At 43.3% G+C, this 25,818-nt stretch overlaps 1 long non-coding RNA gene across 5 annotated transcripts in view; it reads left to right on the forward strand.

The window, feature by feature from the left end:
* LOC125415221 (uncharacterized) overlaps positions 1-25,818 on the forward strand; it is an 80,583-nt gene that overhangs the window by 39,390 nt on the left and 15,375 nt on the right. For 2 of the 5 annotated variants that reach the window (XR_014997984.2, XR_014997981.2), the window contains exon 2: positions 22,359-24,248. This is a non-coding gene — a long non-coding RNA (uncharacterized LOC125415221). Of the gene's footprint in view, positions 1-22,358; positions 24,397-25,818 lie in introns of all 5 variants that reach the window. The other 3 variants (XR_014997985.2, XR_007236562.3, XR_014997983.2) reach the window with 3 other exon arrangements.

A 25,818-nucleotide genomic window follows, 5' to 3' on the forward strand; every position in this document is an offset into this window, starting at 1 on the left:
CCCCTGGTCCTGGCCTTCCCCAGCGCTTTGCTGACTACCAAATAATCTTGTGGGCAACAGGACCAGAACTAGGGCAGAACCAACCTACCTCAGTATTTCTGTTTTTCCCAGTGCTATAGAAGCCACACTCAGTTACCTCCATTAGGACCCAGAGGCTCCTGTCTATGAATATAGGAGAAACCATTGGAATTGTTTCATTGTAGATGGGAGCCTAGAATCATCATTAGAGAGGCTTCACCCAGCAACTGATGGAAACAGATGGAGAGACCCAAAACCAAACATTGGGTAGATCTCAGGGAATTTTTTTGAAGAGGGTGAGGAAGGATTGTAGGAGCCAGATGGGTCAAGGACACTGCAAGAATAACCCACAGAATCAACTAACCTGGGCTCACAGAAGTTCACAGACTCTAAACTGACCACCAGGGAGCCTGAATGGGACTGACCTAGGACCTCTGCATATATGTTATGTTTGTATAGCTTTGTCTTCTCATGGAACTCCTTGAACAGTAGGAGTTGAAGGTGTTTCTGACTGTTTTGCCTACATTGAGGCCATGTAGAGTAAAGGGCCAGCCAAAGAAACACACTCTGACCCTGAAACCAGAGCCAAAGAAATACATCCTAACCCTGAGACCAGAGCCAGTTCACTGGCCACAAAACCAGAGTCAAAAGATTAAAAAGGACCAGTGAGAGAAACACACTCTGACCCTGAGACTGGAGCCAAGTCACTGGCCCGGAAACTAGAGGCAAAAGGTTAGGAAAGGTCAGTGAAGGAAACACACCCTGACCCCTGAGACTGGAGCCAAGTCACTGGCCCTGAAACCAGAGCCAAAGGTTAAGAAATATCAGTGAAAGAAACACACCCTGGCCCTGAAACCAGAACCAAAAGTTAAAAAGGATCAGTGAAAGAAACATATTTTGGCCTTGAAACCAGAGCCAAAGAAACACACCCTGTCCCTGACCAACTCAGCAAGAAAACCAACCAATGTCTGAGCACAAAATCCAACCTGTCTCTGATCTTGTCCAAACTCAGGGAATGCAATCTGCTCAATTCCTACCCTGAAAATCGTCACACTAGAAAAATTCCGCCCCTAAGAAGCCCTAGATAAGTCCTGTACCTGTTCAGCTGGGAGCTGCCTTTTTCTACCCTGACAGAGGCAGCCACCCTCTTGGATTCCTCCCTCCCAATAAATCTCTTGAATGAGGTTTGGGTGAGACCTTCTTTCGATCTAGTGGAGCAGAGCAGAGAAATTAACTTTCATCCTCGCTGGAGTCAAGTGGAGCAGAGCAGAGCTGTAACACTTTCGCTGGGGAAACATTCCCCTAGCGGAGTAGCAGAGAGACTTGTTATACTCTGGTGGACCTGAGCAGAACTGCAACGACTTCTCCAGGGCAACCCTTCCCTGTGGGAGCACAGTTGTTACACGGGGAAGCCTTTCCCTAGAGCAGTACTGTAAGCTGCTACACCTAAGCTGACTTTGTGGTACTCCTGACTGTCAGAATCCCTCCCATCTGAGTTTCAATGCTTACAGCACCCGTTCCTCTAACTGTGTTGCTTCATTCAGCCTTAATATTAGGGAAGGTGCCCAGTGTGAGGGTCCACAAGAAGTCCCACAAAAGCCCACCAGTTACGTACGCAATAAGCAAGAGCACTTTATTAAGTCCAACATGTTGGGGTAGCACATGTCAGTCCCGAGAAGTTCACAGCCCCCACTTTTAAACCAGGTTAGGGGAATTCCAGGGAGGAAAGATTAGTCTGTGGGCTGATTGGTGGGGGAGATTAGTCTGGAGGCTGATTGATGGGTGGCACTAGTGATTAGGCAGAGTAGCGAAAACTATCTTTTGCTATCAGGAGAATGTGGTTGTCTGATGAGCCAGCAGAAGGGCAAGGGAGGCCCCTGTTCATTCGTTGTCCCTGAATTGTGGTTTTCTGGGAGAACTGTTTGCTCAGCTCCAGGCACCTTCAGGAAACTGAAACTATGGCCTGGTCCCTAGCAGGGCTATTAGAAGAAACCTGTCTTGACTCTGGTCGGGCTCCCCGGTCCTCTTACCTAGTCTTAATTACAAACTGATATGCTGCTATGTTTGGTTGATAGCCCTGGGAGGTCTGCCCTATTCTGAAGGGAAATGGAGGAGGAGTGAGTGGAGGGAGAGGAGAGGTGGGGGTAAGAATTGGAATTGGAGGAGGGAGAAGATACAATATATACGAGAATAAATTTTTAAAAATTTTGAAAAGGGAATTCATAGGTTCATTAGTGGCAACCAGGGAAAAGCGGATGCTCAGCTAGGTCTCTATAGAACCAGAGGGGAGGATCACTCTCATGTCAAGAGGTACACCTCTTAGGAGGTAACCTGTGGCAGACTGTGTTCTGAGCCATCCAGAGAACATGTATGTGTTAGAAAGACTCTGTTGAGATCCCAAAGCCCAAGAAACACACAGTGGCAGAACCTGAGAAAGCTGAGATTGGGCCAGCCCAGTAGGGCTGACATGATTGCTCCCCTGAACTCCTGATGGGTACAAGCCTGGAAGGAAGGGAGAGTGTAACAGGTTCTGAATTGAAAGCGGCTCAGACCCAGAAACTGGAGTAACCATGGTTAGTCAGCAGAGTAAGAAAGCCCTCATGTGCTTTGGATTTCTCGGTTGCCATGCTCCTGGCCTTCCTTTCTCCACTTGTCCCCTCAGGCTGGAGTGTGTGACTGCTGGAGACTCTGCAGTTAGACCCATTGTCTCCTCTGTATGTTCTTCCCTGTGGACTGGCCCTGACTTCACACGCCACCTCCAGCTAACCCCCAGGACTTATAATCTTCACTTCCCATTGACAGGGACACCAACATTTTGTTGTTCCTCCTACTCCACTCTTCTCTGTCCAGACATGAATCCTGGAAGTTCATGCTTGGAAGTGACCTACATGACTGTTGTTTCATGTTCCTGCCACACCACACATGTCATTCTGCCTTGCCTCACTAGAGGCATCCCTGGCCACTTCTTCCTATGTTCGCATTCACTTTTTAGGCCCCCAGCCCTTTCTTTTACTTGTGTACTCTTTTACTTGAGCCTCTGTGGTTTGGGTGCTTTCCCAGACTTTATAGAGGCAACTGCTAATGAAGTCGAAGAACTCGGTATTCATGAAACTTAAGTTTCACTGACTGGGCGAAGGAGACAACAAAGAAGCAGGCAAGTATGGCACATGAGGATGATAAAGAGTAGGCTGAGGGGCACGTATACATATGTACATACATACAAGCACACATGCATATACATAGACATATGCACACATATGCACAGAGACACAGACATCCATGTATATGCTCCGTGTGCATGGACACACACACACATGCAGAGAGGTGGGGAGAATTACAACTCTTGTTGCTGTGCTGAAACACCATAAGAAAAAGCAGCTTGGGAAGGAGAATATTTCTTACAACTTACAGGCTAGAGTCCATAGTAAAGGGAATCCACAAGACAGCAACCTGAAGGTGGGAACCAAAGCAAGGTCATGAAGGAACATTACTTCACGTTCAGCTACTTTCTTACAGTACCCTCTCAGGGTCACCAGAGATGGCAATATTCAGAGTGACGTGGGTACTCCTACATCATTTATGACAACTAAGAAAATGCTCCACAAGTATGTCTACAGGCCAGTCGGATGGAGGAAATTCCTCATTTGAGAGTTCCTCATCCCTGGTATGTCTAGGTTTGTGTCAAGTTAACTAAAAACTAGTACACACACACACACACAAACACACACAGAGAGACACACATGGACACACACAGACAGACAGACAGACAGACACACACACACACATACTACCAACCATCTATTCCCACTATGATTTTCCACGTGTTCCAGAGAGGAAGTAGATACAGTTCAGATAGGGCAGCTGCCACAGCAAATGCATCTATTTCTTTCCCGTCCTTATGGCAAATAAAATAGGGATCCATTGCTGTCTCACAGAACAGTGCCACACCAAGAGCCAGGTGTTCTATGCAAGCCACTGTCCTCAGACCTGCCCGTCACCTTGGGGTTTGAAGTAGCCATTCTCTTCTCACCTAGAAGGAATGAGAAGCAGAGGGCACTGTCTGGGCAATGTACACACATCTTTCAGAAACAGCCTCAAGAGAACTTCTCCTGGTGGAGATGAAATACGATATGGTGCAAACCTAAAGGAAGTAAGGTACCATAAGTTACATCTCCAGACATGGGGTTTAAGTGGACGCTGCCTTGGGCTCATCCAGAGTTGTGCCTTTCTCTGTTTTCACAGACTTGTTAACCCAGAAAGATTGGGGTACTTCTGTGTCTGCCGAAGCAATCCCACTTTAGACCAAGGATCCCACAGGTACAACTGCCTGAGCATGGCCAGAACACAGGAGGCAGGTTCAAGAAAAGTGTCAAATTACATAACCCAGAAGGGAACTCAGAAACCAGAGGTGTCCAGACTTCATTAACAGCACTAAAAAAGCTTGAACAACCACTGTTTCTTAGCAGACCTAGTGCACAGGTGATTTGTGGTGCTCAGAAGACAAAAACAATGCCATCATAAAGGAGAAAAGCAGCACATCCTTCATCCCCACCAGCTTCTGGTTTGTACAGGACCACGTGTGTCCAGAGCAGGCACTCTTGCCATAACTTTACTATCACGGGTCAAACAAAACACCTCCAACTCTTACAGTGCCTTGGTGCGGGAGAATTGTCTGTATTCTGTCAATCATATTTTAAATAAATGCTGATTGGCCAGGCAGGAAGTATAGGTAGGAAAACCAGACAGGAAGTAGAGGTGGAGCAAAGAGAACAGGAGTATTCTGGGAAGCAGGAAACTCCCTCACCATTTCTGCCCAGACCACAGAGAAGCAAGATGTAACCTGCTCCCCCCCCCCCCCCCGTTGGAAAAGGTCCTGAGCCACGTGGCTAACACAGATAAGAATTATGGGTTACCATAAGATGTAAGAATTAGTTAATAAGAAGACTGAGCTAATGGGCCAATCAGTTTATAACCTAAGTAGACTTTGTGTGATTTTCTTTGGGACTTGCCGGCTGTAGGGTACCGGGCGGGACAGAAACCCCAATAAGCAGGCCCCTTCATGTTACAGTGCCTGAAGTTGCATTTAATGAAAAAATGTTCAGAACTTTCTCCCATGCCCTCATGTTCACCCCAAACTCCTGTGAACTGAGGCAAGAGGTTGTAGCGTCTCTTTGTAGGGTACACTTCTTGGAAACAGTTGTCTGCATATGTTGTTTGTCTTTTCCCTTTTTCTTTTTGACTTTTTGGGATGGCGTCTTAGTTAGGGTTTTATTGCTGTGAAGAGACACCATGACCACAACTCTTATAAAGGAAAACATTTAACTGGAACTGACTTACAGTTTAGAGGTTTAGTCCATTGTGATGATGGTGGGAAGCCTGGTGGCATGCAGGCAGATATGGTGCTGAAGAGGTAGCTGGGAGTTCTGTATCTGGACCCACAGGTAGCAAGTCTTCGGTGACTGTGAACCACTGATCCTGGACTTGAACCCCTGAGACCTCCAAACCCACCTCCTAGTGACACACTTCCTCCAACAAAGCCACACCTCCTAATAGTGCCACTGTCTATGGATCAATAATTCAAACATATGAGTCTATGGGGGTCATTCCTATTCAAACCACCACAGACAAGTTCCCACTGTGTAGCTCTAGCTATCCTAAAACTTACTATGTAGACCAGGAGGACTGCAAATTCACAGATATCTGTCTACCTCTGCCTCCCACATGCTGGAATTAAAGGTCTGAATCACCATGCCTACCATGTTCTCTTCCTGCCTTCATTTACTACAAATTCTTTCTTTAAGAACAGAAGTTCAGAAAGTACTTTCTCCATGTTCTACAATAATGTTATCTAATTTGACATTTAGACATTTGAAAATTATTTTCCACTCCTAATTGATTATATATGCTTTTCTGTTTCAGTTGGCCTTATCACCCAGCCTCCAATGACTGTGGGCTCCATTTCTCTTCCTTTAACCTTCCCACACTGGGCTTACAGGTACATTCTAGCAAGCTCAAGTTGAAAAACTAACCTCTTGGGATTCCTATGCGTTGATCACATTTCTGGTCTTGGTCCCATGTTAGTACTTTCTTCCAGGTGACAGAGGTATAGAGAAGACCCTTGTTAGTGTCCTGGTCTTTGAGCATATTTTTGGGAGACTGGCTAAGTAGGTGGCTTGCCCATGTCCAGTGACTACAGCCATAGCACAGCTGTTGATGTGGAAACAGGTGCACATCGCTGGTGCACAGTCGCTGCTCTGGGAGAAGAGCAAGATTCTAAGTGCGTCCTGCATAGAGGAAGGGCAAGCAGGGTTGGTTCAGTTTTAATCCCTGTTCTTGCTTGTTTTGGAGGGAGAGGGACACTTCCATCACTAGTAAACCAGAAGTAAAGTACAATCTGACCTCGTCTCCTTCTTTTGACCACGTGACTCTTGGATGCTGTCTGTGCAACCCATGAGGGGTAGGTGAGAGCAATGCTGTGTCCATTCAGATATTTTTCACAGTGCCTGTAACTGATTCTTCTATACACTATTCTAAAATGCACACAAACAGGCAGTTGCACTGCTTGACTTGAGCATTACATTTGATGAGTGTAGTGGGTGTGTTTTGTCAGATCCATTGCCTTCTGTTAATGTGAGGATCAGAAGCTGCTCCAGCACACAAAAGGAAGGTATTGAGAATGGTGTACTGCAAGAAGAGCTCGCAAGATTGCCTTAGGAGATAGATGCCATGACCAGTTCTGCAGGAATGATTACTAGTGCTGGACCAGGGAGGGATCACAGAGAGACACTGGATCAGGATCCGTTCTTCCCAACTGAATACTCTGGGACTTTTATTTTCTGTATATTTTACTAACTTTACCTGAACAAACATGTTCACCCATTGCTTGGCTCCTGTCTGGCAATGCTTTGAGGTCAGGTGTCTTTTTCATTTCAGCTTCTGAACACAAAGCAAGCCTTGCCTAAATAAAATGAAAGAAAGAAGACAGACATGAAAGAGGGAATTTTTTTCCCATTTATGGACAAAAGAGCTTTTTCTTACACAATATGTCCTGGTTATGATTTCTCCTTCCTCTAATCCAGTTCCTTCCTACCTTCCTTCCCATCTAGATCCACCCCCTTTCTGTGTCTCAGAAAACAAACAGGCTTGTAAAGGATAATGTTATACTATAACTAATAAAATAAAATGTAAATATGAAATAAAATCAACACATCAAAATTGGATAAAATAAACAGAAAAAAAAGAGCCCAGGAGAAGGCACAAGAAATGGACACCCACTCATTTGTACACTCAGGAGTCCCGTAAGATCACTAAACTGGAAGCTATAATATATATGCAAAGGACCTGGCTATGTGTTCATATGAGCTTTGCTCATGTTGATTTAGAGGGCTGTGTTTTCTTGGTGTTCTCCAGCCCATCTGGTCCTTACACTCTCTTTCTGCATCTACTACAGGGTTCTCTGAGCCCCAAGGGGAGGTGCTTGATGGAGACATCTTTTTTAGGGCTGAATGTTCTAAAGTTTCTCACTCTCTGCATAATGTCTGGCTATGGGTCTCTCTTTCTATCTATTGCAGAAGAAACCTTTTCTGATGATGGTTGAGCAAGAGACTTATCTATGTCTTCAGGAGTCATTTTGTTGCTAGCTTTTTTCTTTCTCCTTTCTTTCTTTAGAACAGTAGTATTTGCTCTTTTATTTTGTTTTTAGTAGTATTTGCTTTTACCCTAGGTCCCTAGCTTATCTAGTCTCAGGTTCTCAGTCACTCAAGCAGTGCCGGGTATGGGTTCCATCTCATGGAGTGGGCCTTCAGTCAAACCAGATATTGGTTGATACCCTCACAATCTGTGTGCCAACGCTGCACTAGCCTATCTTGCAGGCAGAGCCCCATTGTAGATCAAAACCTTTGTGGCTGGGTTTGTTTCTGTTTCTCTTTCAGTAACATGCAGAGTACCTTCCTATACCAAAGATGCTAGAATATAGGGATGAAGACTCTATGTAGGCACCAAGTTGACTTTTCCATGTTCAATGAGTTGTGTAGGTGTTGTCTTCATCAATGGAGCCTTGCTGTCAGTTTGTGGAGTGCAATCTATAACCTTGGCAACAGTTCCAGTTATTTGGGGGTTCCCATAGAGCCTCCTTAACTAACAACTCAATTAGTTATAACCCAGTTCCAGTATTGGGAGTTTCACTTGGTGGCAGGAGATGTCCATTTGGGGCTCTATTTCTCCCTTTCTTTGAACATTTCATTTAGATTGCCTTCATATCTGGGTGTATTTTAGGAAGCTTCTACTGTAATAGGTGTCCATACTACCCTTCATATAGTCCCTGTTGCTCCCATATTCTCCCCCATTTCCCACTCTCTTCCCCTCCCCACTTGATTCTCCCATTCAAGCCCTCCTCTCCCATCCATTCATAACGATCTATTCTATTTTTCTTTCCTAACAAGACAGGAATTCGTCAACAAGATCTATTTATCTCCCTAGTCCCTTAAAAGAGAGGAATTTTTAAGATGTTAATTTAGGCCGTAAACTCCAGTCTGCCTTGCTCTTCGAGACTGGGACCATCATTGCATCTTCCTGAACCTCTAGCCTCGAGTACAGAAGTAGTGTGTGCTTTGCACAGTTGTGGTACTGGTCTAATAATCCAGGAGGACAGTTAACACCCAGGATTCTACTTCTCCTTGTCCTTGGCCTCACTACAGCCACTGGCTAGAGTGCCTGCTCTCTAGCACCACCTACTGGACCTTATCTAAATCGCTGTAGAAATACCAAGGGCTCTGTAAGGCCTGGGGCCAGGCGGTAAGGAGAAAGAAAAAAAAATTCCACCATCGAGGACTCATGGGATCAAATGGAACCTTTAAGATGAACATTCTCTTAGATTTCAAAGGAAATGAGTGTTAGATGCATTGAGTATTTATGCAAGGTAAGGCAGCAAATTGACTAAAACATGAGGTCTGAGCTTTTAAAAATAACCCCTCAGGCAAGCAAGATACCTAGCCTCCAAAATTCATCGTTCCCATCCTTATGATGGGACAGCAAACCCACCCCGATGGCTCTTTTAACTTTAGCTATTATTATGGTGATTCTTATGTATTAACCTTCAATATGAGAGCAAAAGCTGTTTTGGTTATATAGTTCTGGACTGAAACTTGAAATGATGTATTCCTTTATTCCTACACACACACATTCAAGCATCTGTGTATGCACACACACACACACACACACACACACACACACACACATGCACACACGCACATCATTGGTGTGATTTCCACGAGATTTGGGGAACTGGACAAGCAACAAATTTGAAGAAAGGTATTCTGGCTTATGTAGAGTCAGGTGAGGAGGAATGAGGTCAGGGAAACAGCTGGGGCTCCGAGGTGGCCACCTGCATTTATCTCAGCCACACAGTCCACAAACACACTGTGTGCTCATTTGTTCAAGAGGTGTTTACTTTACCACTACCAGACACTGGAGGATGGTGGCAGATGTCCCCCCACCTCAGCTCCACTGGCTCTTGGATCTGTCATTACACTTACATTGCAAAGAAGTCCCTACAAGAATGACTTTTGTTCTCTCTAGTAATATCCACAGGGAATGGGCAACTGCCTGATAACCAGTATCTGGTCAACTAATATGGTCAGTCTTTGTGGGGAAAAAATGGCGCCAACAGTCAGCCATAGTTCCAAGTCTATTGTCACTAAGATGATTCAAGTAGTCCCTTCCAGTCCACAGCCACCGTGAGACTAGTTATAGTGGATGATGGTACAGGGCTGTTTCCAGACATCAGATGTTCTGCTGATATGTAGTTTCTGGTCTTCCTCATCATTACACATCCTAGTCACTCTGCTACCTGATGGAGGGATATTCTGATTGACATGTGGGAGAAGAGAGTAGACCTCAACTGACGTGCACTGAATGAGTTAGTCTCTAGGGAGTTTGATGAGTGTAAATTAATAACAAAGATGGGTCACCTTCCCTTTCATTAGCCAAACAGAGATTTTTTTTTTGACTCAGAACTGGAATGCTATGAACAACAAGAAAATATAACTCCTTTGATCGTGAATGAAACACACAATCTCATTCTCATATATTCTGATACTTTAATTGATCACTTAATTGTATGCATTTAAAAGTCACACTGGACCTCTCGCTTGTGTTCTTATGCTGTTAGAATAATTATGGATAATGAGAACAATATCTCTAGGACATCTTCTCAAGGTCTCTGTACCCACCCTGTCATTTTCTCTTCATTCGCATTTTCCTAATTTTATTTTTGATACTGCAATAAATTACCCTGACAAAGAGTAACTTTCAAGGGGAAATGATTACAATTCCAGGTTGCAGACCATTTTTGCAGGAGAGTCAAGGCAGCGCCACGAAGAACCTAGTCATATGACATTCCCCGCCAGGAACAGAGAAGTGAGTGTGGAGCACTCAGCTAGCTTCCTCTACTCTCCCACAGTTCAGGTCCCAGGCTAGGAACCGGTACCACTCATTCTCTGGCTAGGCCTTCCCACATCCATTAAAGCAATTAAGATAACCCTCCACAGACCAGGTTGATCTTGAAAACCCTTCACTGAGACCCAGGTGGTTCTAGGTGGTGTCAAGTTGACAATTCAAACTAACCATGGCAAGCAATTATCTACTGAGAGCCCGCTGTGTTTCAGGCACTGTGAGGGGCTCTGTCTGAACATTGTTCTCTTGTTCTGATCTCCTGAAGTCATTGCAATTTGGTGGTGCGGTTTGCCCTGCTATCCATGTAAGGAGAACATTGACCTTGTTCCTGCAGTCCCAACAACACATCCCTTCCTTTCTCTATGTGCATTTAACTTCTGTAGTGCATCTGACTCCTTTTACCTTCTTCTCAGAAGTCCTGTTTTTCTCTACCTCCCACGATAGCTTTTTTCTGAAACTTTGTAACAACATCTGATAGTATCTCCATTTAAATATTTTCTCCAGATCATAAATTCAACGTGTACAAAGCTAAGCCCATAGCAAGACTCAGCCAAGGACAGTATTTTTTGCATAGAGAATTCTGATTGATGGGAGATACATGTGTATGTATCCTCAGAACACTGTGAGGTCAATGCAACATTACTATTATTCCATAGCCAAGGGGGCAATGCAATGATTTAGATGTAGAACAGAGTCTCAAAGTGGAGGAGAGAGCTATGGAAATGGGAGAATTGAGAAAAGATGTATAGCTGAGTGGTTGATGGGAGGCAATGTGGAAAAGCCATGCTGTTGGCACACAACACCATTAGTAGAATGACTCTTAAGCTCATATATGTACAGGCATGACGTTCATCCAAACACCCAGGATGCCTGCCTTGAAATCTCACACTCTTATTAGTCATAAAGTAGAAAGTAATGTGGTCACTGGGAATGACAACAATGGGACCCTGATCAAGCCTTCTGTGAAATGGACTGGATAAAGTGCATCATGGGAAGAACTTAACCTTTTTGATTCAGAGATAAAAGCACTTCGGTATTCATCTCTTCCTGAACGAGATGAAGTGGAAACACAGACAGCCACACAAATGGGTGCTGTAGATCTCCAAGTGATAAGGTCAAACAATGGCATTGAATCAAGAACCAGCCCAGCATGGTGAATGTTGAGCTCAAGGGGAAAAGCAATAAAAGCATTTAGGATACAGTCACCTCCCAAAAAATCCTCCACTGTATTCCTAGCTTTATCCCCGTATGACTCCTAGTAAGATGTTTAAATGTAGGCATTCTTAGTTTACAGCAGGAGAGAAAGACGGAGAAGGAGAGGGAAAAGGAAAGGAAGCAGAAAAGAGGAAGACAGGGAGAGGAATAGAGGAAAAGGAGAGGGAGAGGGTGGAGAGAGAGAGGGAGGGACTATGAGAGGTTAATGAGTATTTAAACACACAGTTGTGTTTTCTGTTTGGTCTCCCTGGAACAACAAAGTAAATTATATGACTTGCAGGCTATAATTGGAAATGGGCATGTGGAGCATGGTTCAGCTACTGCCACCCAAGAAACAAAGGGGAAATCAAATAGAGGAGAGCAGAGAAGCTGTGCCAGCCATATGCTGAGTGAAAAAACAAAGAGGGCACTATGGGTGCAGAGGCAACTGGTTTTTCACCTGGCCTTACCCCTTCCCTTAGGTCCCCTCTGCTAGTTCCTTCGCATTGTTGAACCACTGGCTCTCACTTAGCAGATGAAGATAACAGCGCTTTCCGTGTAACAGTGCTTTCCGTGTATTATCCAGAGTTAGCGAGATGATGTTGGCGAGAGGGACTGCAGAGCATCAGCACACAATAGATACTTAATAAATGTTTGTCCTCAGTAACATGCAATCACCAAACTCTTGTCTCCTCTCTTTCTGACATTTCTAGCAAAGGTCTTAATGAGATGAAATCTTCTACTTGTTACCTATTATATGCCGTTTAGATGGTATCTTTGTTAATTTGCGTTCCTTCCATTTACATTGGCTCAATGAATGCATTGAAAAACAGGGAATAAATATGACCCAGCATATGCCCTCCAAGAGTTCAATCCACACTGAGAGAAATAAAAAAAAAATGGGAGGTATCCAGTAGCTGTCTGCCTTGACTAGGAGAGACCTCTTTCACCTTGTGGGGTGTTTATTCTATAGAAAAGAAGGTAATTGACTGTTTTCAATACAAAGAGACTAGAATCGGTATCTGATCGCCAAAACTTCTGCATGCTTGGATGTTCCTCAAGGTCCCCTGGCTCCTGTCTTCTGGCGCTCAATACTGTCTGTGGGTTACAGCTCAGCTATTTGCAGCTCTTTATGTCAACCCTTCATGGCTACTATATCATGTTGCTGAGAAAAGTGGAGTTGGGATTCTCATCATGAAAACTCTCCCATAGCCATCATTCAGTGCCTGAGCATCATCATCCCCCCTCACCCCTAATTATCTTGCCTAAAATTTCAGTGCTCCACCTGTTTGGGTGGGAGTGTGCTGGAATGTCTCAGTATTGTCACCAACAAAAGTCAAGGTTTCTATAAGAACATATTAAACTAGCACATCCACACGAATGACTTTTCCTTCTAGCGGACGTGGACTGTGTCTGCAGGAGGCTGCCCCGAGCAAGTGTGCCATCTCCATGCTGTCAATTCAGAGCAAGAATGTTTCCTTACTGTTGCTAACCTTTATTTCCAATAGCCATACTCTGTCAATCATTTTTTAAACAAATTCTAGATTCATTCTTTATCTCAGCCATCCTTGTGATGCACAAATTATCTCAGGCTCTTTACTAATTAAACATCCCAGAACCCTCCTCATTATTAATTTCAGTTCTACTACCTCTAAAGCATGACTGGTTATTGTTAATCTCTTACCATTAACCATCAATGTTTTACAATATTGCTTGTCTACTTCTGTGCTCAAAATTGTTTTTTCCAGGCTTATTCATCCTTCTATCAATTTTCTAAATGAGTCAATGACTAATAAATTCCTGGGGTATTTTAAAGTCTAAACTATCTTTCATCATTAATGTCAATTTACTTGTGTGCAGAACTCAGGTTGCCATATTAAGTGACCAGAAACAGATGTCTATTTTTTGTTTGTTTGTTTCTTATTGTTATTTATACAAAATATTCTTGGAGAGCTGAACAAATGTCTGTTTGTTCCATCCCAAGTGGAGAACCAAGGGCAGACCAAGAAAATGATTTCATGTAAATTACTCAGCCAATGAGCCTCTTTGGGCTACTTGCAAGAGTGTAGATATTTAAAGGCAGCTGATCACCAAAATGCCCTCCACAGCAAGGGCAATGATGCATGAAAACTGCATCTCTAGATCTCTTCGCACAACTTGCAGGCAGGTAGGTTGAACTGAAGGGACAGTCTTTTTTTTTTTCCAGCAATTGCTACTGCTTTTGCAACCTTGGGAAAGAGCCTTGTGAATCTTGTGAGTTCCGGAAGCCTCCTAAACCTTGTAAGTTTCCTTGAGTTTTATTATCCCCCTTGCTTCCCACAGAAGGGAATGTTTCAATTAGGAGAAAATCCCTATGCACCATCACCCTTAACTCATCAATAATATCCTCCAATGCTTTCCAGATGATGGTCCATTTCTCACAGCATATATTACTGGAGGTGGAAAGGCCAGCCCTTCCTGTAGGGATGTGTTAATAGTATCATTTTAATACTGATGCCCAGAGCGGTTCCTCTTAACTCTTCAGGCAAGTGTTGTTTGTATTTGTCACTGGACATCAAGTTTGCCCTTCCTGCCATTGTAATCTGAAGGGGTACGATGTCTTTTCGCAGTCCTGTCTGGGAGTCAGAGACATCAGAATCTGGTTCTTATCTTCTCATAAGATTGTGTTACATACATGTACTCTCTCTCTCTCTCTCTCTCTCTCTCTCTCTCTCTCTCACTCCTTCCCTCCCACCCACTGTTCAGATCCTTGGAGACACTACCAATGGTGTTTGGTGCTATAGTATAGAATGTAAGCAAGTTCTATTTCCCAAGAGCTACTCCTGCACTTAGGAGTGGGTGTCTCTTTAGACTTGCCCTGGCTGACTTACATGCTTCACCCTAGTCCAGGCTCAGCTGGCTGTTGTTTAAAGTGTGGAACCCCAATAACGGTCACAGGAATTTTTTTTTTAATTCAGAAGTGAAACTTCCTGTGTGGCAAACAGATCTGTGCTATGGGATGCTTTCCAGTGTGGGATGCTTGCCTGCCCTCTAGAAGAAAAAAACCCTGGAACGTCCCTAATCCAAGGATCCCTCTACCTGTTTATGACATCTGCTACTGCCCATCTCTGGGGTAAGATCTGGATCTTAACCCGTGTGCAGTAATGTTATAAAGATGAGCTTGGATTTTGTCTCATGGGCAAGTATTCCCTGTTATGGTTTCTTTATCTATCAATCTGGGATGGCAGTAGTCCATTTCCAAGTGTGAGTTTAAGAACAGTGCCAATGCCAGTCAGGGTTGGTTTTAACTTCTGACCACTACCCATCACCAGAGTTCTGCCACCAGCCTCAGTAATCATCAGCCTGACCTGCTCCTCTACTGTCTTCCCTGGATGGTTCTGTTATCACCATAAACACCCCGACATAAAGAAACCTAGCAGAGTAAGAGGTTTAGTTCAGATTGCAATCCCAGGTTTATAGCTCATCATTGCAGGGAAGACAGGCAGGAATCAAGTAGCCAATCATATTACGTTCATAGTCCAGGGCAGAAAAGGAGTGCATTGCATGCTCACTTGCTTGCTCACTTGTGCTAGACTTGGTTTCTCCACTCTTACAAAGTTCAGAAACCTCTTCCAAGGGAGTAGCACCACCAACAGTGGGCTGAATTCCCCCACATCAGTTAGCTTACAAGACTATCACCCACAGATATGCCCAAAGGCCAACCCAATATAGACTTGACTGAGACTTCCCAGGTGATTCTGGGTTGTGTCAAGTTGACAAAGTTAACCATCACACCATCTGCATCCTCCTTCATTGTTCCTCTTACTTGATGTTTCCAACTTTGGTAATGTGCTGCTTCTGCTTAAAATACACTTCATGTTGCCACAGAAGTCCATGTGGTCTTCACTAGACTGTGATGGATAGTTTCAAGAGGCCTGGGGCAGGTGTCCCGAGCCTAGATGCTGGGTTGATGCTCAGAAAGGCTGTGACTTACCTTCGGCTGCAAAGGAGACACTGGGTGCAGAAATTTCCATGAGGACTCAGAGTCACACAGCTACCCATAGTCTGGGTTCCCCTTCTCTTTCTAAAAGTAGCCTACCAAATGGGGATGTGAATCAACAGGTGTGTGTGTGTGTGGGGGGATCCTCTGTTATTACAAAAAGTATGCTATCTTTCTGTAGGTGACCTGGAATTATCCTTAATGGGATGGAAAATGGATTACTTGATATTGTGTTGAGCAGTCAGTCATCAGTCTCAGCCTTAGATTTCATCCTTACCTCCTGAGCAGTTGATTAAGCTCCAGCAATGAGAAATCCTCCTCTGGTCTCCATTGCTTGAGGCCCTTTAGCTTCTTGACAAATAGATTTAGAGATAGTTCCATGTCATACCTCCTCCTCATGAACATTATTGGATTTGGGGCACTGCTCCGTCATCGTTTATTACTCACTATGCAGAGAGTGTTGTATTCCATTTTTTTTTACAAAGTGTAGAGAAACGGGGTCCTTTAGTTAGCACAAATCAGAACCAGGCCATCCATGTGCTGTGCTGCTGACTGTGGGTGTGGACAGCTGCATTGGAAAGCAACCAGACAATGCATATCAAGGCTTTGCCAGACTTTAATGGCTCTTGTTTTTAACAATTTTCCTGCTAGAAACTCACTCCATGAAACACAAAAAGTGGATATAAAGATAAAGATATGTCTCTATGTCTCCATGAATGTGTGTGCGCCCATGCACACACACACACACACACACACACACACACACACACACACACTTCTGTACTATGTAGGTATTTGAGAGATGTTTTGATATTGGTTAGTAAAACATTGAACTAACATACATCACAATAGCCAATGTGGAACTAACATACTTGACAATAGCCAATGTTGTATTAGCCAATGTTGTTTTCAACAGTCCAAAGAAGTGGATTTTATTGTTATCATTTTTCTTTTTTTCAATGCTTGATTGATTTAACCACTGGATATATGTATATATATATATATATATATATATGTATATATGTATATGTATGTTACCTGTGTGTATTTTTGATAAAAACAAAAGTAGTTAGTTTGAAATGATGGGTTTAGAAAGAAGTTTTGCTTCACAATTAGTGTGCCATTAAAAATGAAAAGAATGTGCTGGAAGGATAGACTATGATGCAGCACCCATAAATAACATTTGTAACAAATACTTAATGATGTGGGGAAGTGATTATGATGTGGTATTTACTGAAAAGGCAGAAATATAAATAAAATTCGTGAGTCTCAAGATTTTTCAACATGTGCATTTGCTTAAGAAATAGTTTTCCAGTGAGAGAAGGGGAGAAGAATATGATGGGCCTATATCATTGGTTCTCAACTTAAGGTAGTGTGGTTCCCCAAGGGAAGATGTTGAAATGTCTGACAATGTTTTTGATTATGATGCCTTCAGAAAGAGGATGCTGCTGGCACTGACTAACTTAGGGATGCTGCCAAGTATCTGAGTATCACACAATAGTCCCCAGGACAGCCAATTGTTTGGAGCTGGACATGAGATTCATATAATCCCAGAACCTGGGAGTCTAGTATGAAGGTTCCTGGAAGTTCATAGATAGCCTGCACTGCATAGTAAATTTCAGGGTAACCTTGACTGAAGAGTGAGACCGCTTCAACAAACACAAGAAAAAGAATCTTGCAGCCTTAACTCTGAGGTTAGGAAGTCCTATAGGAATACCTGGGTGTCTTTAAGAGTGACATAGCATTGCTCAGCGTTTGCGAGGCTAAGGCTCTGGCAATTCAATGGCCAGCAAAGCCAAGCCAAGCCAGAGGTGTCCCAGCTCTTCTTTCTCAGACTGGAAGAATAAAATTCAAGGATCACAGATGATGAGTTTTAGCAAGAAGTGTTTATTATAGGAAATTTGAAAAGGAAAAAAAGGCAGAACTGTCCAGCATAGGGGTCCCCAGCAGTGAGATTCCATTTAGCAACACTGCCTTGAAGTTAATAAGGTGTTAGTGGACAGAGGAAGGGAAGAGGGATGAGATGTGTTGAGGTCTTCACAATTTTAATCATATCCTTAGGATGATTTCCAGAAAAGTAAATTCCTTTATGGAAAAGGGATGAGAGAAGACCAGAATCCCCTTACCGGACCCCCCAGTCTCTTGCCATGGTGAAACTGGAAAAAATTTTGGTTTAGATATTCCTGGCATCTCTGGCCTCTGGCTAGAATGAAACTATGGACATTGCCAGCTTTTAGCCAAGACAGAAATTGGCCACTTTTCTCTGGGCTCTTTTGCCTTCAACTTCAGATTTCTACCTTCTGCCCTCATCACTTCTAAGTTCTTATCTTTTATTTTCCTCTCTAACAAAAGTAATGTCCTTTGTGCACCTTGCTCCCTCCTGCCTCTATCCCTCTACCCACTTATCTCTCTTTCTCTATCTTCCTCTACCACACCCCCTTTCTAGTACCTAATGAAGCCTAGTGTGAGCCAGAATCATTCTAAGCTTTTCACCATGTCTTTGTATTAGCCAATGTTGTTTGCAACAGCCCAATGAGCTGGTTTTTATTGTTATCATTTTTTTCTTTTTTTCAATGCTTGATTGATTGAACCCCTGGATACAGAGGGCTTGCTGTATACATATATAAGTGTATATATGTTACCTATGTATATTTTTGATAAAAAACAAAGGTAGTTAGTTTGAAATGATGGGTTTAGGAAGAAGTTTTGCTTCTTAATCACAGTGTTTGTCATATTTTTCTATATTTACTATTTTCTATACACCATATATACACATATATGTATATATACATATATACATATATTCATGTATACACATGTATATATACATATATGCGTATATATACATATATACATATGCACACTTCTCTCTATATATATGGAGAGAGGGAAAAGACACACAAAGGACAGTCCTTGTCATGTGAGAAAATGTAAAGACACACCTTTCCTTTGAGCTATGCTGCATATTTCACTGAAGCACAGCACTGGCTTGAAAGGCCAAAACACCACCTCAGTTCCTCAGATTCAAGGCCATTGACATCAGCATTGCAGATGCTGCCTGCGCCGATCAATTTCCTTGCTATGTTTTGCTGTGGATAGCTCCCTAGGGATTAATTATTTCCTATTGATCTTATTACACATGAGGAAGCTTCTCCACTTACCCTTAGAGTGACCTATCTCATTTCCCCTCCTTCCAAAGACATTCTGGTGGGGCACACACATCTTTTTACTGTAGGGTATCAACTCTGTTTACATAGCAAATGTAACCTGGGATCCTCTAAAGAGTAAATGGGATATAGCCCTACCTTGAGGGTTTATGCTTTGAGTTGCCTGAAGGTGAGTTTCATTTTATTTAATCCTGAGAATTTGAAATACAGAGCTGTGCTTTAAACAACCATGATAGTCATAATTACGCTTGCAAAGGCCTTCAGTTAGCCCAAGGAGGAAGACATAGATGTTCTTCCTATGCAGCAGTATCTAGACAGCTGTCTACACTTAGAGGTCAAGATGCCTAGGGATGACCAGGACCTGGCAAAACTTCCTGATTCCCCTCCCTCCAAGCCTTGCTGTGTGTCAGCAGCTCTCCTCCAGGAAGCCCTGGATGGATACAAGTTAGCAAAATCCACAGACAGCTCTTAAAAGGATCAGTCTCTCTGCCAGTGAATTACCAGCCAGAACAGAACAGTATTCTCCAAAGAAGTACAACAAAATCAGGACTCTAGACACTGAAGGTTGATACTACCCAGGATACGGTGAAAACTGACTAGCAGACAGCAAGCAAGAAAACACAATCTGTAACAAAACTAGAAAATTATTACTGATGTTGCTATGACCCAGATCATTGGATTGAAATCAGCACACAAGACCTTTAGAACGGACTTCCTAAATTTATTTAAGCACGTTATACGTTAACAGCAATGAATGAACAACTGTGGAATTTTAACAGAGACACAGACCTTGTGAAAAAAAGAAAAAGAACCAAATGGAAATACTAATATGAAAACGCACAATATTAGAGTTAAAGCATCAGCCAGCAGGATTCCCAATTACAGACAACAGGAGAGCCAGGAAACTGAAAACACTGACCAGAAATGCAGTATTCTGTGTTTTATTTAGCATTTGTTCAGACAATTAACACCCCACCCTTAGTAATCAGAATAACGTCTATAATCACAATCTAGTACCATGCAATTAACTCTAGTTTATGCTAGATTATTTTTAAAATTGTAAATATATCACTCCATTTTTCAATGTTGAGGAGATTGGCTCCTATGATCTTTGTATTTTTTCTCACGACGTCCACAAGACTCAACAGTTGTATTATAAGTCTAAAGGATTCAACTGTTGAGTCTTGTGAACTTCATGTCATTTCTTCTGAGTGAAATGTTCTCCTGGCCATGCCTACTGGACCAATTCCTCTCTTTAAACTGAAGTTTAAACATTTTCTGATTTGTGAAGAAGTTTCACGTGGCAGGGGTAACCATAATACCATTCTTCCCTTGCCTATGTAGATTCAGACTCCAGGTTTCCCTTGTCCCTCCAGGGAATTCCAACGTTCAGAATTAGTGCCTTTAATAGCTAAGGCATTGAAGCTGTGATGGAGACACCACTTCAGTGTTTAGTTGCAGCAGCACTGAAGATTTGACAAAAGACTAACTAACCGTGAGTGGTGGAAATAGCAGAAGTTGCATGCAGCCCAACGATGAGTATCAAGCATGTTCCAGGCACCTACAGAACTCCTTCCCCCTCATCTCTTGCTCCTTCCCTTCCCTCTCTGTCTAATCCCCCTTGCTCCCTTGCTCTCCCTCTCTCTCATTTTCAGCTCCACTCTTATGAGGTCAGACTTCCACCTATGTTCTCATTGGTGTAGAACCCTTCTATGTTCATGATCGTTTACTTTTCAGTTGCATTTCAGATTGGTGTCAAAGGCTGCAGCTCACATTGCAGCTTTTGTCCTTGCAGACAACTTGGGAATAGTTCAGCTTTCACAGCTAAATGAGTATGAACCTTTGCAATCCATAAAATAAATAGCATGAAAATCCATCCCATCAGATTTGGCAGCTTTACAAAACTGCCCTGACCCTTCTCATGACTCTTGGATTCTCACTTTTAGTTTGAGACAGAGAGTAGGAGGCTCTGATATATTTAATACTTGTGAGAACCCCTATAAGTTTGGAAAGGGTATCAAAGGAGAAATCTATGCAGAAAGGAGAGGTGGAAGGGGACCTATTTCTGCCCTCTCAATGGACCTACAAGAGAGACTCAGCTGGGTGCAGCAAGGAGCTAGTCTGTATTTCTCTCTGGAACAAAGAGGTTGGACAGTAGGATCCAGAAGTCTCCTGAGACACAACAGTGGATTTCTTTTTTCTTCACTCTACTTCTACATTCCCAGAAAGCTGAAACAGGACCTTTTAGGGGTCCTGCATGAGCCTCCTACTAACCCATCCAGTTGGAATCGATTTCTGCTGGGTGGGTAAATTGTCTCTTTTCTGTTAGTGGGCTGTTGATCCAACCAAATGGAGATGGTTTGACCCAATATTAAGGTTTTCCACACTGTTCCTACTTAATCGTTCCATGTCAACCCAATCTTAATCTGGGAGACATTAGCAAATCAGCTACAGTAACTGTGAGACTCAAAGTGGGTATCAGCTTTTGAGATTGTTCATGAACTGAAAGTTTGCTATAGTAATTGTCATCATTATAACATAATAATTCAATAGTTAGTTTTAAAATGGATTTTGGTAGCTTAAATGGTTAAATATTGTAAAAATTACCCAGAACACTTGGAGAGCCTTTTGATGAATCAAGAAGTTGGGATGATCACAGGTGGTGGTAAGGAGCTCTACAACAACCACTGATTTATGACGAAGATCAGCACCATGTGTTAAAAGCAGGCCTGTCTTGTAAACCTGTGGAGCTTGAAGAATTGGAGGATTCTCCAGGCCAGTCCTGATCACTTGTAGATGAGGAAATAGCTGTAAAGAAGCTGAACCATTTCCTTAGGCAGCATAATTAAAGAAGGCAGAAGCACAAGTTGTTATGGTAAAAGCAAAATACTGCAGATCCCCGAATGTTTGCAGACAGCAGTGGGTCCTGAGAGCAGCCAGTCCCAGGCAGGGATGGAACAGTTCCCCAAGTGGCTGCATTGGGTCACGAGAGGCAGTGAGCCCCAGGCAAAGAGCTACATGGTGGGTGAGAGACCTCTACAGGGCAGCTAGTCCCACAAAAAGAGACAGACAGATGGGATACCATGAGACCATGTTGCAGGTCTCCAAAGGCAGCTGGTCCTGGGCAGGGAGCCACGCGGTGGGCAAGAGACAGAGACATGGATAGGCATGCCATGCAGAGTGAGGTTAGATATTTATTTAGTGGATTATGGAGTTGAAAGGGGAGAATGGGGGAGAAGAGGAGAGAGAGAGAGAGAGAGAGAGAGAGAGAGAGAGAGAGAGAGAGAGAGAGAGAAACAGAAGAGGAAAGGGGAGAAGTGGGGAGAAGGGAGAGACAGAAGCTGCCTTGCCTTGACAAGGTTTCTCACCTACCACCACGTAGCTCCCTGCCTGGGACTGGCTGCCTCTCGTGGCCCAGTAGAGCCATTTGGGGAACTGCACCATCCATGCCTGGGACTGGCTGCTCTCGGGACCTGCTCCCCACTGCAGTTACTCGGGATCCTTAGCATTTTACTTTTAGCATAACAATGGTACCATGATTTGGCCAGGCTCTCCATGTTTCCTCCCACCCATGGGTGGCCATCTGAGGACATCTGGAACTCTGGGCTCAGGAACCAAGTTTCTTTATAACAGATCTCCATTCCACCTGAGTGTGACTTCTATGCACACCACTGGCTTCAATTGGTGAGTTTCCCCCAATCTGATTAGCTTAATCATTTCTCCAAGCCTGAGGAATTGACTGTTATGCTCCTGGCAATTTTCTGGTGTTCTTAGAAATGGGGGGACAGCACCCAACCATGGTCTTAATGACTACGGTTGAGTCCTTCACTGACATTGATCTCTGAATTACTTTCCTTAGCTGAAATTATGTTTGGACAACCCAGGGTCAGTCCTCCCACAACTGGGGGCCTAGAGTCCCTCAAATTTTTCTTCCTCCTTTTTTCTTTTCTTTTCCTTTTCTCCCCACCATGAAAGGCTGCTCAGAGAAGCCTTTGGCCTTTCTGGCTTCCGAGTCACCCTGACCAGATCCTGCCAGGCTTTAGCACCCTGCCTGCAGGTAAAGGATGTTCTCCTACAAGCCCTGCGGTGTTCGCCATTGACTTACATGCCACCTATAGAGGGAGATGTCTTCCTATAGGCCTTGTGGTATCGCCATATTTTGTGGGTTTTCACAGTTTCAGCTATGGGTAGCAAGCCATACATGTCCATCAATCCAGCCTCCCCCTGGGATGCCTTTTAGAGGCCCTAAAACCCCAGGCGTTAATGCCCGACTTCTTCAGCTCCTACCCTCACTCCACCAGTGTCCCACCAACTCCACTTTTATGGGAGCTTTCTAACTACTGTCAGCACACAGGCAAATGAAAGGAGTTTCCTCAAACTGTCCCTGCCACCTCTACTGCTGCCAACAGATTGGTCAGATCCACAAGGTGGCTGTTTTCAATCCTAGCCTTTTGCTCCCCATTGCAGCTTGTGGCATGGGGGTGGATCAGGTCTCTAGGTCTCTCTTATTATTAAACTTAAAATCTCTGCAGCTCAAAAATTGTGGCTTTTCTATACAACATGTGACTGCTGCCATTTTGACTGAGGTCAGGTGACCTTACCACCATCTTAACTGAGGTCAGGTGACTTCACTGCCATCTTAACTGAGAGTCAGGTCAGGTGACCAAGTCCTCCCATCTTTACTGAGGTATTCCCTGTCTGGTCCCCTGGTGCTGAATCTGTTGCATGTGTGTTTTGCACAGTGGCTTGCCTTAGACAGGGCCCAAAAAGAGCATCTACTTCACCTAATTCCTGTTCACTCTGTGTGTGTGTTCATACATGTAACTTAAGTGCACCTATGTTTACTGTTAAATGTTATAATTATCTGTTTATTGCATCTCATTCCAGACTACAAAGCAGTAAGTTTCATGGTTTAAATTGGTATGTATTTTAAGTCTCTTACAACAATGGGGTATATTTAATCCAACCCTGATTTAAAATATATTAAGCTGTTCTCTACTATTGTCAGTTCTGCTGTTAGCCTTCTATCGCAAGCAGTTTTTTCTTCTTTCTGTCTTTTTATGAGTATAAGTCTTACCTTTTAAGTTAAGAGCCAGTACAGCCAAACTCAGACCCAACTCTCCAGGTAGATTCTATACTGTAGTTACACCTGATAAACAGCCCTCAATGCTCAAAGATCTGAGGAATATGGTATTTAAATATTTAATTATTAAAAGACTATTTTTATAACAAAAAGAGACAGATTGTCTCCTAGCAGCAGCACCCTACTTCCTCCAAAGAAGACAGAAGACAAATGGGCACACAGAACAATGTCCATCAACAATTTGTTTCAACTGTCAAGCACTGACTACTGGGAAAAACTGCCTTACATCTGAACTAAAGATCATCGGACAGTGGAAAGAATCACTGGAATCAAGAGCTTAGTTCCTCAGGTCAAGGTAGGCTTGCTTTTCTTCCGACAGATTTCTTAGCCCACAGGATCTTCTGGATCCTTGCAGGCCCTGTGCTAAACAGCAAAAGGCAAATATGACCTTCAGTGACCGCGACCATGGAGGACCCTGAGGAGTAGCTCTAGGTGCCAACCAAGTAAGTTCTCTGTCATTTTTTAATCAATAACTCAAGTAAAATTTTATCCTTCTCAAAAATCTCTGATATAGTTTGACAGCTGAGAGGTTTTGTCAGTTTAAAAGGACAACCTCACCAAACAAATTTCAGTAAAATACAAATATAAGTTATTAAGGTGTGTACCTGCAAGTTGTAAAGGTATGAGGACAAATACAAGTTATCAAATCTCTCTCTCTCCCTGCCTTTCATAGTCTTAAAAATACTTTTCATTGTGCAAAAATATCTGTTATAGTCATTCTGACATAAATATACTACCGTTTATACAATGTATATGTCTAAAACTTCTGTTTTCACAAACCCAAAAAATTCTTGTGAGTTCCAGGGAGCCAAATTGAAGGATCCACTTTAAGCAAGTCGGATACACCCCCTTCAATTCCCTGGTCCTAAAAATGTTTTTTTTTTTTCCCTTAACTTTGTCCTCTGTTCTGCCAATATCTTAAACAGGTGTAGGACACACCAGAAATTTCCATACCACAAACAGGAGACAGGAGCAAAGAGACTAGCTACCACCAGGATGTGACCAGCACCCAGCTTTCTCAGGTCCCCCACCCAAGGAAACACCCACAAATAAACAGGAAGCAGTCTCGAGAATCTACTACCCAAGTTCCTTTAACCTGTTGTGCCTAAACTCCTGCCTTTTTGTTATAAAAAAGAGAGAGAGAGAAATGGAAATGCCCCTTTAAGAGACAAGCCATGCCCACTTCCTCCCTACTTCCACTGAGGCAAGCTGATCTTCAGCTTCCATTCTGAGTCCCTCCCTTTTTTTCTGTCTCTATCCCAGAGAGGTAGCTACTGCTGTGGCTCCTCTCCCCCCACTCTGTTTCTCTCTCTCTCTCTCTCTCTCTCTCTCTCTCTCTCTCTCTCTCTCTCTCTCTTTCTCTCCTCTTCTCCCCTTCTTCCCTTTACCCTACATAACCCACTAAATAAATATCCAACTTCTTTCTGCATGGCATGCCTATCCATGTCTCTGTCTTGCTGCCCCGGAGACCTGCAGCGTGGTCTCATGGCATGTCTATACATCTCAGTCTCTCATCCATCCACATGGCTTTCTGTCTGGGACTTGCTGCCCCTTATGGCCCACTGTAGATACTTGGGAAACTACTCGGTCAGTGCCTGGGACTGGCTGCCTGCTGCAGCCACTTGGGGATCTGAAGCATTTTACTTTTACAATTACCCAAGTCACATGTCAATGTAGAGTTTCTTAGCTATCAGGCAAACATTGATCATGTGATCTTCCCCTACTCAGAGTCCCTGGGGATAGACACTGTCCAGTTTACACTAGTCTATCCTGGATTCACTTTTCAGACCAACCCCTGAACATTCACTTTGGGGATTCTCTAAAAAGCTAGTATCATTTTTTTCTCAATTTAAAGTGGAGATTTA

Source organism: Myodes glareolus, chromosome 19 (genome assembly GCF_982192425.1).
Source record: "Myodes glareolus chromosome 19, mMyoGla1.1, whole genome shotgun sequence".
In the NCBI taxonomy this organism is placed as follows: Eukaryota; Metazoa; Chordata; class Mammalia; order Rodentia; family Cricetidae; genus Myodes; species Myodes glareolus.